The sequence below is a fragment of the Martes martes genome (assembly GCF_963455335.1).
Source record: "Martes martes genome assembly, chromosome: 14".
Lineage (NCBI taxonomy): Eukaryota > Metazoa > Chordata > Mammalia > Carnivora > Mustelidae > Martes > Martes martes.
Genome location: NC_137902.1, coordinates 41,930,083 through 41,944,028, shown reverse-complemented (window position 1 = coordinate 41,944,028; position 13,946 = coordinate 41,930,083). Strand labels below are relative to the sequence as shown.

Sequence of the window (13,946 nt, the reverse complement as noted above, 5' to 3'; positions counted from 1 at the left end):
CTACGATTTCTGCTCTTGACGCTATGTGTTTGTCAAGAGTTGTGACAGCGTGGAAGTAATGTCACTTCCTTCTTGCTCTTTTTATCCCCCTCAAACTCATCTGTTCTTGTTATTTTTTCCTTTGTGGGACGATTTTGTGGGAGTTCTTTGCTTCCAGAGGTCAGATTTAGTTGTTGACGTGGGTTCCGCACTCTTTCCCCATCTACCATGTTCTTTTATGTATACTTTTTTCAAGGTTATACAGTTCAGCAAGTTAAGTAGTTTGTCAGGGACTTTCAAACAGGGATTCTCAGTACCCACCCTCATTCCTCCTCCTCAGAGGTGACTGTTCTTGATTCTCCTTGCTTTTTGGGATTTACCTGTGGTTTCTCAAGTAGTATATCGAATTGATGTTACCTGAGTTTTCAGTTCAGGACATAAGTTGTTTATATGATTTTCTGTGTCCTTCTCACTAACCGAACTCAGGAGTCTCTATCAGTTGCCCAATGTTCCTGCTTTCTGTCACATCGTTTTTTCTGTTAATGTCATCATCTTGAAGAAGTCCCTCCCAGGGCAAAGTGCTGCCATACAGAGTAGCTTCTGTTTTCCCATAGTGCCCAGCTCTCATTCTAGGGGCTCTCTTTTCCTTTGGGTTGGATCTTCTATTTCCTCTCTCCTGTGTTGTCTTCTTTCTTGGTTCACTCCCTCATTTTGCTTCTCTAGGGCCTCTCCTGTATAGATACTAAATTATCTTGATTGGGCCTCTGATTTCCTTATTTGTTTCTTTTTCTTATTATCGTCTGTTTTAGTCTCTATTCTTTCTGATAAATTTCCCTAAATTTAAGGTCCAAAGCGCCTCTCTTAAAAAAAAAAAAAAAAAAGTTTTATTTATTTATTTTTTTGAGAGAGCGAGAAAGCACACAAGCTGGGGGAGCTGCAGAGGGAGAGGGAGAAGCAGGCTTCCTGCGGAGAAGGGAACCCAATGCCGCCTCATCCCAGGACCCTGGGACCATGACCTGAGCTGAAGGCAGATGCTTAACTGACTAAGCTACCCAGCCACCCCAGGATTATGCTGTTTCTTGAAGAACTTTCAACCAACCTACCCTGTTTGGTGTTCCCTTCACCCCTGTTTCCAGAGGTACCACCTGTTACCAATTCCTGTGCCTTTTGAGAATTGTGTGGACTAAGTCAGGTTGGTTTTTGGCTTTCCACCTTCCTGGTTTAAGATTCAGCTTTCCTGGATCTGCTACTATTTACCACTGTTCCATCTGCTTTCCAGCCTTCAAACTTTTGTTTATGCCTTGAAAATACCTTATTAACATTTTAGGAAAGAGTGAAATTAAATATGTATGTGTAATCTTTCCATCTTCCCAGAAACTACTGCTAGATTTTTTTCATTTGCTTAAGCATTTATTTATCTATTCATTTTTTTATTTTGGCAAAATATGTATAAAGTTTTTAACCATTTTAATGTGTGCAGGTCAGTAGCAATAAGTTACCTCCATGATGCTGTGTACCCATCACCACTGGCTGGTTCCAGAACTTTTTCACGCTAAAAGGAGCCCTATACCCATTAAGCAGTCGTTCCCTACTCCTCCCTCACTTTCCCCAGCCCTGGCAACCATGAATCTGCTTTTTTTTTTTTTTTTTTTTTTGAATCTGCTTTTTGTCTCTGTGGATTTGCCAGATCTGGTGAGACTCTTTTATTTTTTTATTTTTAAAGATTTTATTTATTTATCTGACAGAGAGAGAGAGATCACAAGTAGGCAGAGAAGCAGGCAGGGAGGGGTGGGGGAAGCAGGCTCTCCGCTGAGCAGAGAGCCCGATGGCCCTGGTGAGACTCTTTTAGACAGGGTAATCAGGCAAGGCTTCTTTGGAGAGAGAGGATATTTGAAAGGAAACCTTAATGCCCTGGAGGGGTGTGTGTGTGTGAGGGGGGTGATAAACCGTCAGAAGCATTGGGGAACGAATCCTGCTACTTCTTTAGATGTACAAAGTTACAAGGTTTTGTTATGGTCACCCTGAAAACCAGCAGAAGCCAAGTAAGGATCATAGTTTTAAAAACTCACCAGTCAGAGAAGATACAAGGAAACCCAAGTGAACCAAACTCCGGAAATTAATGAAAGCTTCACAGTGGAGAGGAGACCCATGGCTGTTCAGAACAGCCCAAGGAAGAGGAACCTGCCCCAGATGGGGGAAAGGAGAAACCTGCCACACTTTGGGCTGGCCTGTTGTGGCCCCATGCAGGCGGGCTGGTGCGACAGTCTAGAACCCTGAGGAGCCACAGTTGCTCCTCCACCAAAGAGCAAGTCCACCTCCAGCCCTCGCCCACAGGTCTTCACTGAATACTCAGGGGTGATGAGCCACACACCTGGGCCAAGAAGTCGAGCTGACCAAGACCCTACCTGAGGCACACGGAATTCCCCCCAAGTGCCCAGCAACCACCCTCAGCAAGCAGAGGACTGAGCAGGGGTGAAGGAGTAGACCTGGAGAGCTGAGAGAAACTCACCAGAAGTGCCCTAGGTTTTCAGTTATGGAAGCCTGAAGGCAGGGATAGAGCTGGAGATGACCTTCCCCTTCCCTATCCCCACACTCTGCAGCTCTGTGCTTTCAGTTCTGGATCACTGAACACAGGGCAGGACAGGTAAGAGAAACCCTCTGATTCATTCCAGGCCTTCCCACAATGTAGGAAGCTGCCCTCTCACAGGAAGGCTGGGGAGGAACAGGCTGGGAGAGGTTACCTGGGCTGCAGAAAGCAAGGCAGGGGACTGGAAAGCAAAGAGAATCCCTAGCAAATGAAAAACCTGGCAGTCAGGCTTAAAGCAGAGAGAGTTCCTAGTTGTTTTTGTTTTTAAAAATCAACTTATTTTTTGGAATGGTTTTAGTTTTTTAATGATTTATTTATTTATTTGAGAGAGAGAATGTGAGTGAGCTCAAGGGAGTGGGGAGCTGAGAGCAGACACTTAACAGACTGAGCCACCCAGGCGCCCCCATTTTCTTAAACATTATGGACTCATGGATATTTATTTTAGACTTGAGGTTATGGTCCAATTACTACTTTATTTATTTGGTTGAAATTGTTCCACCTTTGACCACTGGGAGCTCTTTCAGTTGTCTCTTTGACAACTTACCCCGTTAACGTGTGTGTATGTGTGTGTGTGTGTGTGTTTCTTACTTCCTGCACTATGTGATACTCCAGGTTTATGTGTATATTTTGTGCCACAGTCCTTCAGTCAGCTATTTCTTCCAGGAGCCCTCGTTGCTTTTATTCGAGAATGGGGAAACCAAGATCTAGGTGTTAGATGTGCTTGTTGCTACTGGGGTGTTGTGCTTGTAGGCCCTCTCAGCTGACAGAGCCAGGAAATATATGTGGAGGTACTAATCTGTATATTTACCCATATCTATAAATATTTCTATATATACCCATCTCCATCTATATTAGGCTAAATATGAGTTCATACTGACATGTCCAACTCAAATCCATTGACACTTAGATCATTCTAAATCCCTCCCCTTGTTTATCTGTTAGTCTTATTCTAGTGAGAAACCTGGCTCACACCATCTGCCGTCTGTTTACTTACTGTCACAGGGTACACATAAAGCACTCCCACAGTTTGGACAGCCCATGGCTTAGCTGTGAAGCACAGGCAGATCTCTGGAATCCTACCTGGGCTTGGATCCCAGACCCTGCTCTAGCAAAAGTCCCGAGTCCCACCCTTTAAGTATTTGAAGCCAGTGAGAGACTACGTCAAGCTAAAGCTGCATCAAAGCCTGGCCCCAGATTAATGACAGATGAGACTGACTCAGACCCCATTCCAGTGGCCTGACAGAGGGTCACATCTCTTTCTAGAAGGGAAATATTACTTACTTCAGTCATGAATGTATTTTTGTACAGAATGTCTGGGTTATAATAAAAAATTAGTAGACACAAGAAGAAACAGGAAAATGTGACCAAATATCAGGAGAGGAAATAGCCAGGAGAGGGAGACTCAGAGTAATCCAGGTGGTGGAATTATCAGACAGACACATAAAGGTAACTAAGGAGAAAAGAATGCTAGAAGATCTAATGGTAAATGTGGGCAACATGTATGAGCAGATGGGGATTTTTAGCAGAGTCATGGAAGCTCTACCACAGAACGAAATGGAAATTCTAGACATGAAAACTATAATGTTAGAAGTGAAGGTTGGGCTTACACATGGGCTTAACAGCTTCTTCCCATGTCAGAAGATAGGATCAGTGAATATGGAGCCCTGTCAATGGCAGATTCCAATGTAACTAAGGAGAGAGCAGAGGAGGGGAGAGGGAGAAAATATCCACCCGTGGGATAATGTCGGTCTGATGTACATGTCCTCGGGGTTTTTGAAAGAGGAGAGAATTGGCAGAAGACATTCTTGAGGAGACCATGGTCAAGAATTTCTAAAACTGATGAAAGACCTCAGTTCACAGAATCGAAAGCTCAGCAAGCCCCAAGTAGGTTAAATACAAAACCAAAAGAATCCAATGAATCCACAACAACAAAAATCCCAGACCTATACACATCCTAATCAAACTGCTGAACACTAAAGAGTAGATCTCACAAGCCAGTGAATAAAAGACACAGTAAATACATGGGAACAACAGTATGAATTACGGCTAAATACTCACCAGAAAAAAACTAGAGGCTTCAAGACAGTGGAGTGACATCCACAAAAGTGCTGAAGGAAATCAAACCAAACCAAACACCCTGTCGGCCTAGAAAATTGTCTCAAGAAGGAAGTCTACAAAAACGAAGGTAAAACAAAGGTATTTTCACACAGATTAAAAGGTGAAAGAATTTGTTTCTAGCAGATGTGAACTGCCACAAAATGCTAAAAAATGTTCCACAAGGTAAAGATAAAAGAGGCCAGACAGACCCTTGGGTCTGCAGAAAAGAATGAAGAAAACCAGGAATGTTAAATAACCTGGACCAGTATGCTGGAAAACCTTCTGGGACCTTCACATGTAATAGATACACGCAGACTATTGGGTATTTAAAGCAGAAATGTTAAAACATGGGGTTTACAGCTTTTATAGAAATAGAATATAATACTGCAAGAATACCGGAAGAGGGAAATGGAATTATGCTGTCCTAAATTTCGTATGCTGAATTAGTGCACTTTTATTTGTGTGCGGACGGTCATAACTTCAAGCTTGTATTTTAATCAGTAGACCAACCACTAAAAATTAACACAAAGAAGGAAACTATAAAAGTGGTACATATTCCCGTGTAAGATTAACCACCTTGAACATTGCGCTCCTATTGTACACTGAAAAACAGAATTAAAATATATGAAACAGCCACTTTCAGACATTGAAAAACAGTCAGTGCAGGGTAGTGACCCTTGAAAGAAATGACATTGTAGGTGCCCAGGACATGGTAGGCACTTGCTAGACTGTAGCAGAGTAGAGAAACCCAGATAGAGCCCAGGAGAGTTCAGAGAAGCTAAAGCACCTAGAATTTGTGGGATAAACCAGAGCAGAGGGTACTACACAGAAATCCATAGAACTAGGGGATCTCTGGAGATCTATAGAAGGGTCCTCTAGAATCTATTGATGAATACTAATCTTCATATGTGAAGTATGAAACCCTGCAGTGCTGGGGAAAGCCACACTGGAAATCCACATGCTGAACAATTCCAGGAGCTCACATAGAGCTCAGAGTAGTGTGTGTTTCTACTAGGCATCGAGGAGAGACTGTTTCTTTCTTTCTTTCTTTTTTTTTCTTTCTTTTTTTTTTTTTTTTAAGATTTTCTTTATTTATTTGACAGAGAGAGATCGTGAGTAGACAGGGCATCAGGCAGAGACAGAGAGGGAAGCAGGCTCCCCGCTGAGCAGAGAGCCCAATGTGGGGCTCGATCCCAGGACCCTGAGATTGTGACCTGAGCCGAAGGTAGAGGCTTTAACCCACTGAGCCACCCAGGCACCCCGGAGAGACTGTTTCATACGTGGACATTGGCTGGACATCTTGGAGTGGGGTTAAATTAGCCATAGACCGAAGCCCCCTCTAAGCTCACCCTAACAAAGCTCAGAAGCACGTTTGGAAAGTAGCAAATGAATTGTAAGTAACTGAACCATGAGCCAAAACTGAATCCATCGCTCTCTAAGTGAATACAGTAAAAACCAACATCCAGTAATGAAAATGTCCAGCATCAAATACTTGAGTGGGGGGAAAATATTTCTACCTCTTTTATGTGTCAAAGGACTTGTATCTAGGGGTTGTAAAGAACTGCAAAAACCCAATAGCAAAATGAACAAAAGAGGAATTGTGCAGTAACAAAATGAGGAAAAGCCATTACTTTCCAAAGGAAGACATACCAATGGTCAGTAAACACTTGGGAAGGCACTGAGCCGCCCTTAGTCAGCAGGGGAGTAATGCCAATGTAAACTTACAAGGAGGTACCATTTCACACCCTCTAGAATGACTAACAAGAGAAAGACTAACTGTACTTAGCCTTGGGGATGGTGTGATACAACAGGAGCCGTACATTGCTGGTGATCGTGCAAAATGGCACAGCTATTGGGGAGCCATTTGGGAATTTCTAATGAAATTGAACACAGAGCTGTCTTCTGATTTGTCAGTTCTACTCCTTGGTGTTTGATGAAGAGAGAGGAAAACACATGTCCACAGCCTTATTCATAATAGCCAAAAAGTGGAAACCACTGAAATGTCTGTCTACAGAAAGATGGATAAATTGTGGTTGTTCACGGGTCCCGACAACTGTTACACCCAGCAATGCAGAGGAGTCTCAGAACCCTGTGTGCAGGGAAAGAAACTGGACATAAACGAACATATACTACGTGGGTTATATGAAGTCTAAGAAAAGGCAGAACTATTCTACAAGGATAGAAATCAGAAAATAATTGTAGGTTGGAGAGGGAGGGACAGTGTTGAGGAAAGAGCAGGATGGAACTTCCTGAGGTCCCGCAAGTATGCCATGTCTCATTTTGGGTGATGGCTACACGAGTACAGTCAGTCATCCACAGTCATTGGTACAGGACTCTTAAAACCTGTGCCTATTATCAAAAATTTAATTACAAAAATTTAAAAAATTTAAAAACTAGTGAACAGGTGTCTAGGGGAAGAATGTTAATGCAAATGCTCTAGGTGCTGGGTATATTTTAAGAGATTATTATTATTATCATTTTAAAAGACTTTATTTATTTGTCAGAGAGAGAGCATGCCTGAGCGCAAGCAAGGGGAGTGGCAGGCAGAGGGAGAAGCAAGCAGAGGGAGAGGAAGGCAGTGGGAGAGGGGGGACGCAGGCTCCCTACTGAGCAAGGAGCCCTATGAGGATGAAGATGATGATGGTGATGGTGATGATGATGATGATGATGATGATGGTGATGTAGGACCTGGACTGGACCAGGCCCCTGGGATCATGACCTGAGCTGAAGGCAGACGCTGAACTGATGAGCCACCCAGGTGTCCCACACATTAAGATATTAAAGGTGAAAGGGAGAAAGTGTGCGGTTAGGTCAGGTAGGTAGTTCTGTCATCTGTACTTCGTTACGTATACTTTGTTTCAGCTCGCCGAGCAACGGGTTTTAAAATCTGAATATTTAATTTATTGGAAGTTTAGCGTCTCATTGCCAGCTCTTTAAAGTGTGAAGTGAGAAAGAGAGAGTGAGAGAGAGAGAGACCTGGGTGGGGGAGGGTAGAGAAGAGGAAGAGAGAGAGAGAAGGGGAGGGAGGGGAAGGAAGGAGAGAGAAAAATGGGTCGGATAGGAAGGAAGCAGGGGATTAAAAAGAGCTGTTTTCTTAAAAGCCATTTATTATTTGCTTCATTATGAGGTTTATAGTGAACCTTCTCAGTGGAATTCTTTGATAGTGAAGCCTCTTTATGCTTAAGTTTTGTTCTTTTCACACCTCTTTAGATAAGCCAGTGCTCTGTGAGGATCCTTGGTGACCCAGTGGCAGGGTTCTAGCTCGGGTGTGGGAAGACAGAAAAGCAGAAGGCAGTATGGAGCAGTGGTGACGGGGAGTGTAGGCTCTGACGTCCTGTCCTCTAGCCCCTGCTCCATGACCTCCAGGCTGTGTGACCCCGGTCACGTGTTCTGAGTGGGGAACAGGGAAAGCAGTTAGGAGGCTGTTTTCAATCATCCAGACCATGGTGCTTTGAACCAGGATGAGAGCAGGTGAAGGGGGAGAAAAGTGGCCAAATCATTTTTTTAAAATTTTTTAAAAAAAATTTTAAAGATTTTTTTTTTCATTTTTTATTTATTTGACAGACAGAGAGAGAGATCACAAGTAGGCAGAGAGGCAGGCAGATAGAGAGGGGGGAAAGCAGGCTCCCTGCCGAGCAGAGAGCCCTGATGCAGGGCTCCATCCCAGGACCATGAGATCATGACCTGAGCCAAGGCAGAGGCCCAACCCACTGATCCACCCAGGTGCCCCAAGTGGCCAACTTCTAAAGGAATCTTAAAGGGCCGGCAAAAGGGATTTGATGAGTTAAGAGAAAAAGAAAGCAGTCGGTGAGAAAACCAAGCTTTTTGGCTTGAGTTGCTGGAGGGATGGAGGCCCCATTGACTGAGTGTGACTTTTTACAAAAGAATGTCAGGGCTTAAACCGCAAAGTTTTTTTTTTTTTTTTTTCCCTCCTTTGGTTTGTTTGTTTTGTTTTTCATATATTTTTAGGGAATGGGTGGAGATGGTAGCAATCCTGGGGCTTGGCAGGCAGACCCCTGGCTTAGGGATTGTGATTGTCCCGCTTTGAGTTCCTTCCTTTTGCTATCACATGGTGGGGGTTGGGGGGAGGAAGCAAAGTGCGATATTTTAGGGCTTGACAGGAATTCCTTAGAAAGCATGAGCCTCGGACAAGTTGACATCTTGCTGTCCAAGACATTTTCCAGGAAGACTGGATCCAAAAGGTTTATTTTTTTAAAAGATTTATTTATTTATTTGTCAGAGAGAGAGTGAGCACAAGCAGAGGGAGTAGCAGGCAGAGGGACAAGTGACTCAGCACTGAGCAGGGAGCCCCATGCAGACTCCATCCCAGGACCCTGGGATTATGACCTGAGCCCAAGGTAGACACTTAACCAACTGAGCCACCCAGGGGCCCTGGATCCAAAAGGTTTAATACCTTTTGTCTGCAGTTTCATAAGTACCTGTCAGCAGAACCTGATGGCCAGATTCTTTTTTTCCCCATGGTTGCCAAACACGTCAATTTCTCTTCTCTACGTCATTTAATTCTTATCTCCATTGTGAGATTCTCAAATGCATGTTGTAATTTTTAGATACTATTCAACTGTATTTCCATTAGTATTTCATTATTTAAAAAATTGTATAAGAGGGGTGCCTGGGTTGCTCAATCAGTTGAGCATCTATCTTGGGCTCAGGTCGTGATCTCAAGGTCCTGGAATGAGCCCCACCTTGAGGCTCCCTGCTCAGCGGGCAGTCTGCCTCTCCCTTTTCCTCTGCTCCTCCCCCACTGCCTGTGCGCTCTGTCTCTCTCTAAATAAATAAATGAAAAATATTTTTTAAAAAATTGTACAGGAAAACTGAACAGAATGTTTCCTTTCTCCCTTAAATTGTTCCTACTATTATGTTTCTGATAAAATGTATTAAGAGGTATGCTCTTCACCAATAGGACATTTATTCATGCATTTGTCTGGTTCTTATCTTGGTGACTGTATAATGTATCTCTAAATGAGACATATGAACAGTGGAAAGGGAAACTGACTGACCAGGCTACCAGGATGGCACACTTAAATTGAGATTCTTGTGGGCAAATCCAAGTGTCTGGTCACACTATTCCGATGGTAAAAAAGCAGCTAGGTTACGGCTTGCTTCCTGTTTAAATGCTGGGACTTCACGGGGTGAAAGGCGCATGTCCGCAGTGGCGTGTGGGAAGGAGACCTTCCTGCCGCATTGCACGTAGGACTAAGGAGGCGCACTGCTCGACATCAAGTGGCGATGGGCCCGTGATGACATTCCTCACTTGAAAGCCAGTGTTGCAAAGGAAATCAAGGTCATGCGAGGAGATTTAAGGAATTATTTGTCTGCTGCCTTTGCCTTAGTAGCTTAGTTTAGTTACAAGAATGAGTAGTAGCTTTAAATCTCAGTTGCTTCTGTTTTTAGGACAAATACCACACCTTTCATCTTTTCATAGGTCATATAAAGTGTGGCACTGTTCTGTCATTTTATTTATTTATTTTTTATTAATTATTTTTGTTAACATACAATGTATTATTTGCCTCAGGGGTTTCAGGTCTGTGAATCGTCAGGCTTACACACTTCACAGCACTCACCATAGCACATACCCTCCCCAAAGTCCATAACCCAACCACCCTCTTGTTCTGTCATTTTATTTTATTTTATTTTTTAAAAAAGATTATTTATTTATTTGACAGACAGAGATCACAAGTAGGCAGAGAGGCAGGCAGAGAGGGAAGGGGAAGCAGCCTCCCTGCCGAGCAGAGAGCCAGATGTGTGGGGATCCCAGGACCCTGGAATCATGACCCGAGCCAGAGGCAGAGGCTTTAACCCACTGAGCCACCCAGGCGCCCCTTGTTCTGTCATTTTATTTTATTTATTTATTTATTTATTTTTAAAAATTATTTATTTGTTAGAGAGAGCGAGGGAGCACAGGCAGACAGAGTGGTCGACAGAGGCAGAGGGAGAAGCAGGCTCCCTGCTGAGCAAGGAGCCCGATGTGGGACTGGATCCTAGGACGCCGGGATCATGACCTGAGCCGAAGGCAGCCACTTAACCAACTGAGCTACCTAGGTGTCCCTATTCTGTCATTTTAAATGGGAAATTCAGGTACTAACATTTAGTGATTACTAGTGACTCTTAAGAGTAGAGTTCAGCGTGAACGTACATAATACGGGAGTTACTAATACCCCATATCACTTCTTAGCACAATGACGTAAGATGACAGATTGGACTGATGCAGTAAGGTTAAAGCAAAAAAAACCTATTTCTTTTTTGCCACCGCTTGTATCAGTTACCATGGAGAACACATATTTTTCTTGCATAGAAGGGGAAATGGTTTCTAACTTCAATATAAATCGTAGTAAACTGAATACTGTGTTTTAAAATATACAATCTTTCTATATTTAGTTTTTTATAGTCTCCTTGTTTTATATATAGGGAGAGGATTTTTTTTAGGTGATATTATATGTCTTTATGATTTTTAGTGTGTAGTTTGCCTTTGTATGGCTGGGCCATAATTTATTTAACTGATCTCAGTGGGTACACTTTGTCCTCACCTTTTTTTTTTTTTTTTTTAATTTTAGGCAGTACTGCTATGAGTATCCTTGTAGTGAGTGGGTGAGAGTGTATATGATGTTTTTTCTTTGAGGTTAAACTCTTAGGAGTATAACTGTGGGGCCAAGAGGATGCAGAATTGTAAGACTTTTGGTATCCATTGCCATATTGCCCTCCAGAAAAGCTTTCATAGTTTAAACCCCTGTGAGTAGAAATCATTTCTTGCACCCTTGTAACTTTTAAGTGAATCTTTCTAGTTTGATAGGTAGAAATGTTTTCTCACTAACTTACTAATTTTTCTTTCATGTTATTAGGAGGATGCATGTTTTCTTTGTTTTTAACCTTGTATTTTTTCAGTGCTGTATACCTGCTTATCTCCTTACCCATTTTTTTATTACTCTTTATATATTAAAGACATTCATCCAAATGTAATTTAAAATTCACTGTTTTTTTTTTTTTTCTATTTGGACATATCTAGGGAAATGCAGATGAACCCATAGTAAAATAGCTCAGTACCCTTACCAGTAAAATTATTTTTTCAGATGCTAACAAAGTTGTGTCAAGCAGGAGCTCTCAGCCATCCTTTGTGGCATTATAAACTGTTCAATTCTTTTGCAAATGACATGGTAATATATATTAAGAACCATAACAATGGACTGTTTTTGACCCAATAATCCCATACCTGGGAGTTTACCGCCAAAAAATAATTGAAAAGTGATGCTGAATGTCCCAAATCATTTATTGCAGCAAGGGCTATACTAATGACAAGTTAGAAACAAATTAATGAATTGGAGAGTAATGGTTAACTAAATTAGATTCATCATTAGAGTATTAAGTGAGCATTAAAAATGATTAGGAAGATTATAGATTGACCTAAAAGGGTGGCCCTATAAAAGGGTGGCCCTATGAAACCATTGAAGCAGAATACAAAATTATTTCAATTTTATGGTAACAATTATGTAAAAATACACATAAGAAACAAAACCTTGGAGGAAACACCATGGGCTGGTTTTTGTTTGTCCTACCAAGTATGTGTGTGTAGAGTTTCCAGGGTTTGAGACTAACATTTACTGAGCGAGTACTGTGTACTCATCTCACAACAGCGCTGTAAGATGGGACATGGTGTTATTCTCAATAGACAGATAAAGAAACTTAATTCTCATTTGATATGTAAAGAAATTTAACCTTTTATTATAGTTGTTTTCAGATGTCTACAAAAGTAGCAAGAATAGTAATGATGAGACCCGTGTAACTATCACCTAGCTTCTACAATTCCAAGTTTACATTTTTAGTAAGTTGCAGAGTTGTAACCATATCTCTCCTACCCTGAAACCCATGCTTCTCAACACAACCCTGTCTTGCCTCTTCATTTTGTTATTTAATGCTATCGAATAACTTTATGATGCTTAGCGTTTTTGGTAAAATGGCCATGGGAAGGCATTATAACAGTGAGTTTTATAAGGCAGAGAAAGGACTCTCTTTTAACCACATATATTTTGTAATAAGCATTTTTAGTTGCAGTGTTCTGCAAAGACAAAACTTGCTGATACAGTTCATCCTGTTTTATAAATCTTTGACCCATTCATCAGACTCTGACCATTCTAAAGATAAAGGGTTATGGTTGTATTGGTCTTTCTAACTGAAGTGGCCTTCTGCAGATTGAGAAATTGGCTAATCATTAACTACAGTAATGGATATGTACTTGCAAGTTTCATCTGGTATCTTAATGAGCTTTAACCCTCTGAGTACACCCTAAACATATCCTGGAATCATTGCAATTTATCAGTTGTCTGTAACTTAACTTTCTACTCTGTGTATTTTTGCTTTGATAGATGATTTGTGTCCCCCCCCCCCCCCCCGCCCCCATCCTATTCTCCTGTTCATTCACTCACAACTGTCAGTTACAGGATTTTGTAGCAGCAGCCTTAGATATAAAAACCTTCAAAAAAATTCTTCTTTTTTGGATTAACAGGACCATACTTTCTAGTCCATTTTTTGGTGTGTGTGTGGGAAGTTCCACACTTACTGGGGGGTACATTTAAACAAGTAAAGGCATACTGAAATAATTATTAGGGACACATAACCTTGTGTTTTATGGAACTGATTCATTTCAGACATCTGTTGTCCTGGGAGATCTTCTTTGAACTCTCAAGATGCCCTGTGTCATCCCTGTGTGCTTCCCATGTAGGGCTCTGAATCTTGGGGACCTCTGGCCTCATGGCCTTGTAACCATAAACCATACTAGAGTTGAGTCCAAGGACTGGAATCCAGTCTGGATACAGGGTATAGCAAGACTAGAAGGATGTCTGAAGTTCGGGAGAGTGGTTGGTTAAGTATCCATTGATAAAGCATAAGTATCCATTGGGGGATATTTAGTAGTTAAATGAATGAGACCGGGTGAAATTCTGCAGAGCTGTGTGGCGTGAAAAGAGGACATGGTCCAAGATGAGAGAAAGAAGAACCAGAGAGGAAGAGGAACTAGGAAAGCGTAGCATTCTAGAAACGGGGGGAGAGAGTTTTGCAATTAGAGTCGTCCGGTACTGTGAGTACTTATTTGACAATTTGGACTTCACTGTTGTCTGAACAGCGGTAAGAAATAGAAGTCCGACTGCAGGACCTTCAGGAGAAAAGTGAGGACCCAGAAGCAGTGAGTGTCTTATAGTCTCTGTAAATGTTCTGAAGGCACCTGTGTCTCTTGGGTAAGGCAACTGAAGCTGCTTTCTGGGCTCCTGTGGTGGGG

The 13,946-nt window shown here is 42.0% G+C and overlaps 1 protein-coding gene across 4 annotated transcripts in view; it reads left to right on the top strand.

Moving 5' to 3' along the window:
* SHLD2 (shieldin complex subunit 2) overlaps positions 1–13,946 on the top strand; it is an 87,250-nt gene that overhangs the window by 30,877 nt on the left and 42,427 nt on the right. The window contains exon 1 of one of the 4 annotated variants that reach the window (XM_080822600.1): positions 13,724–13,853. The exons of 2 other annotated variants lie outside the window; for them this stretch is intronic. The gene's annotated coding sequence lies outside the window, so the exon portion shown is untranslated. Of the gene's footprint in view, positions 1–13,723; positions 13,906–13,946 lie in introns of those variants that run through there. One more of the 4 variants, XM_080822599.1, reaches the window with a different exon arrangement.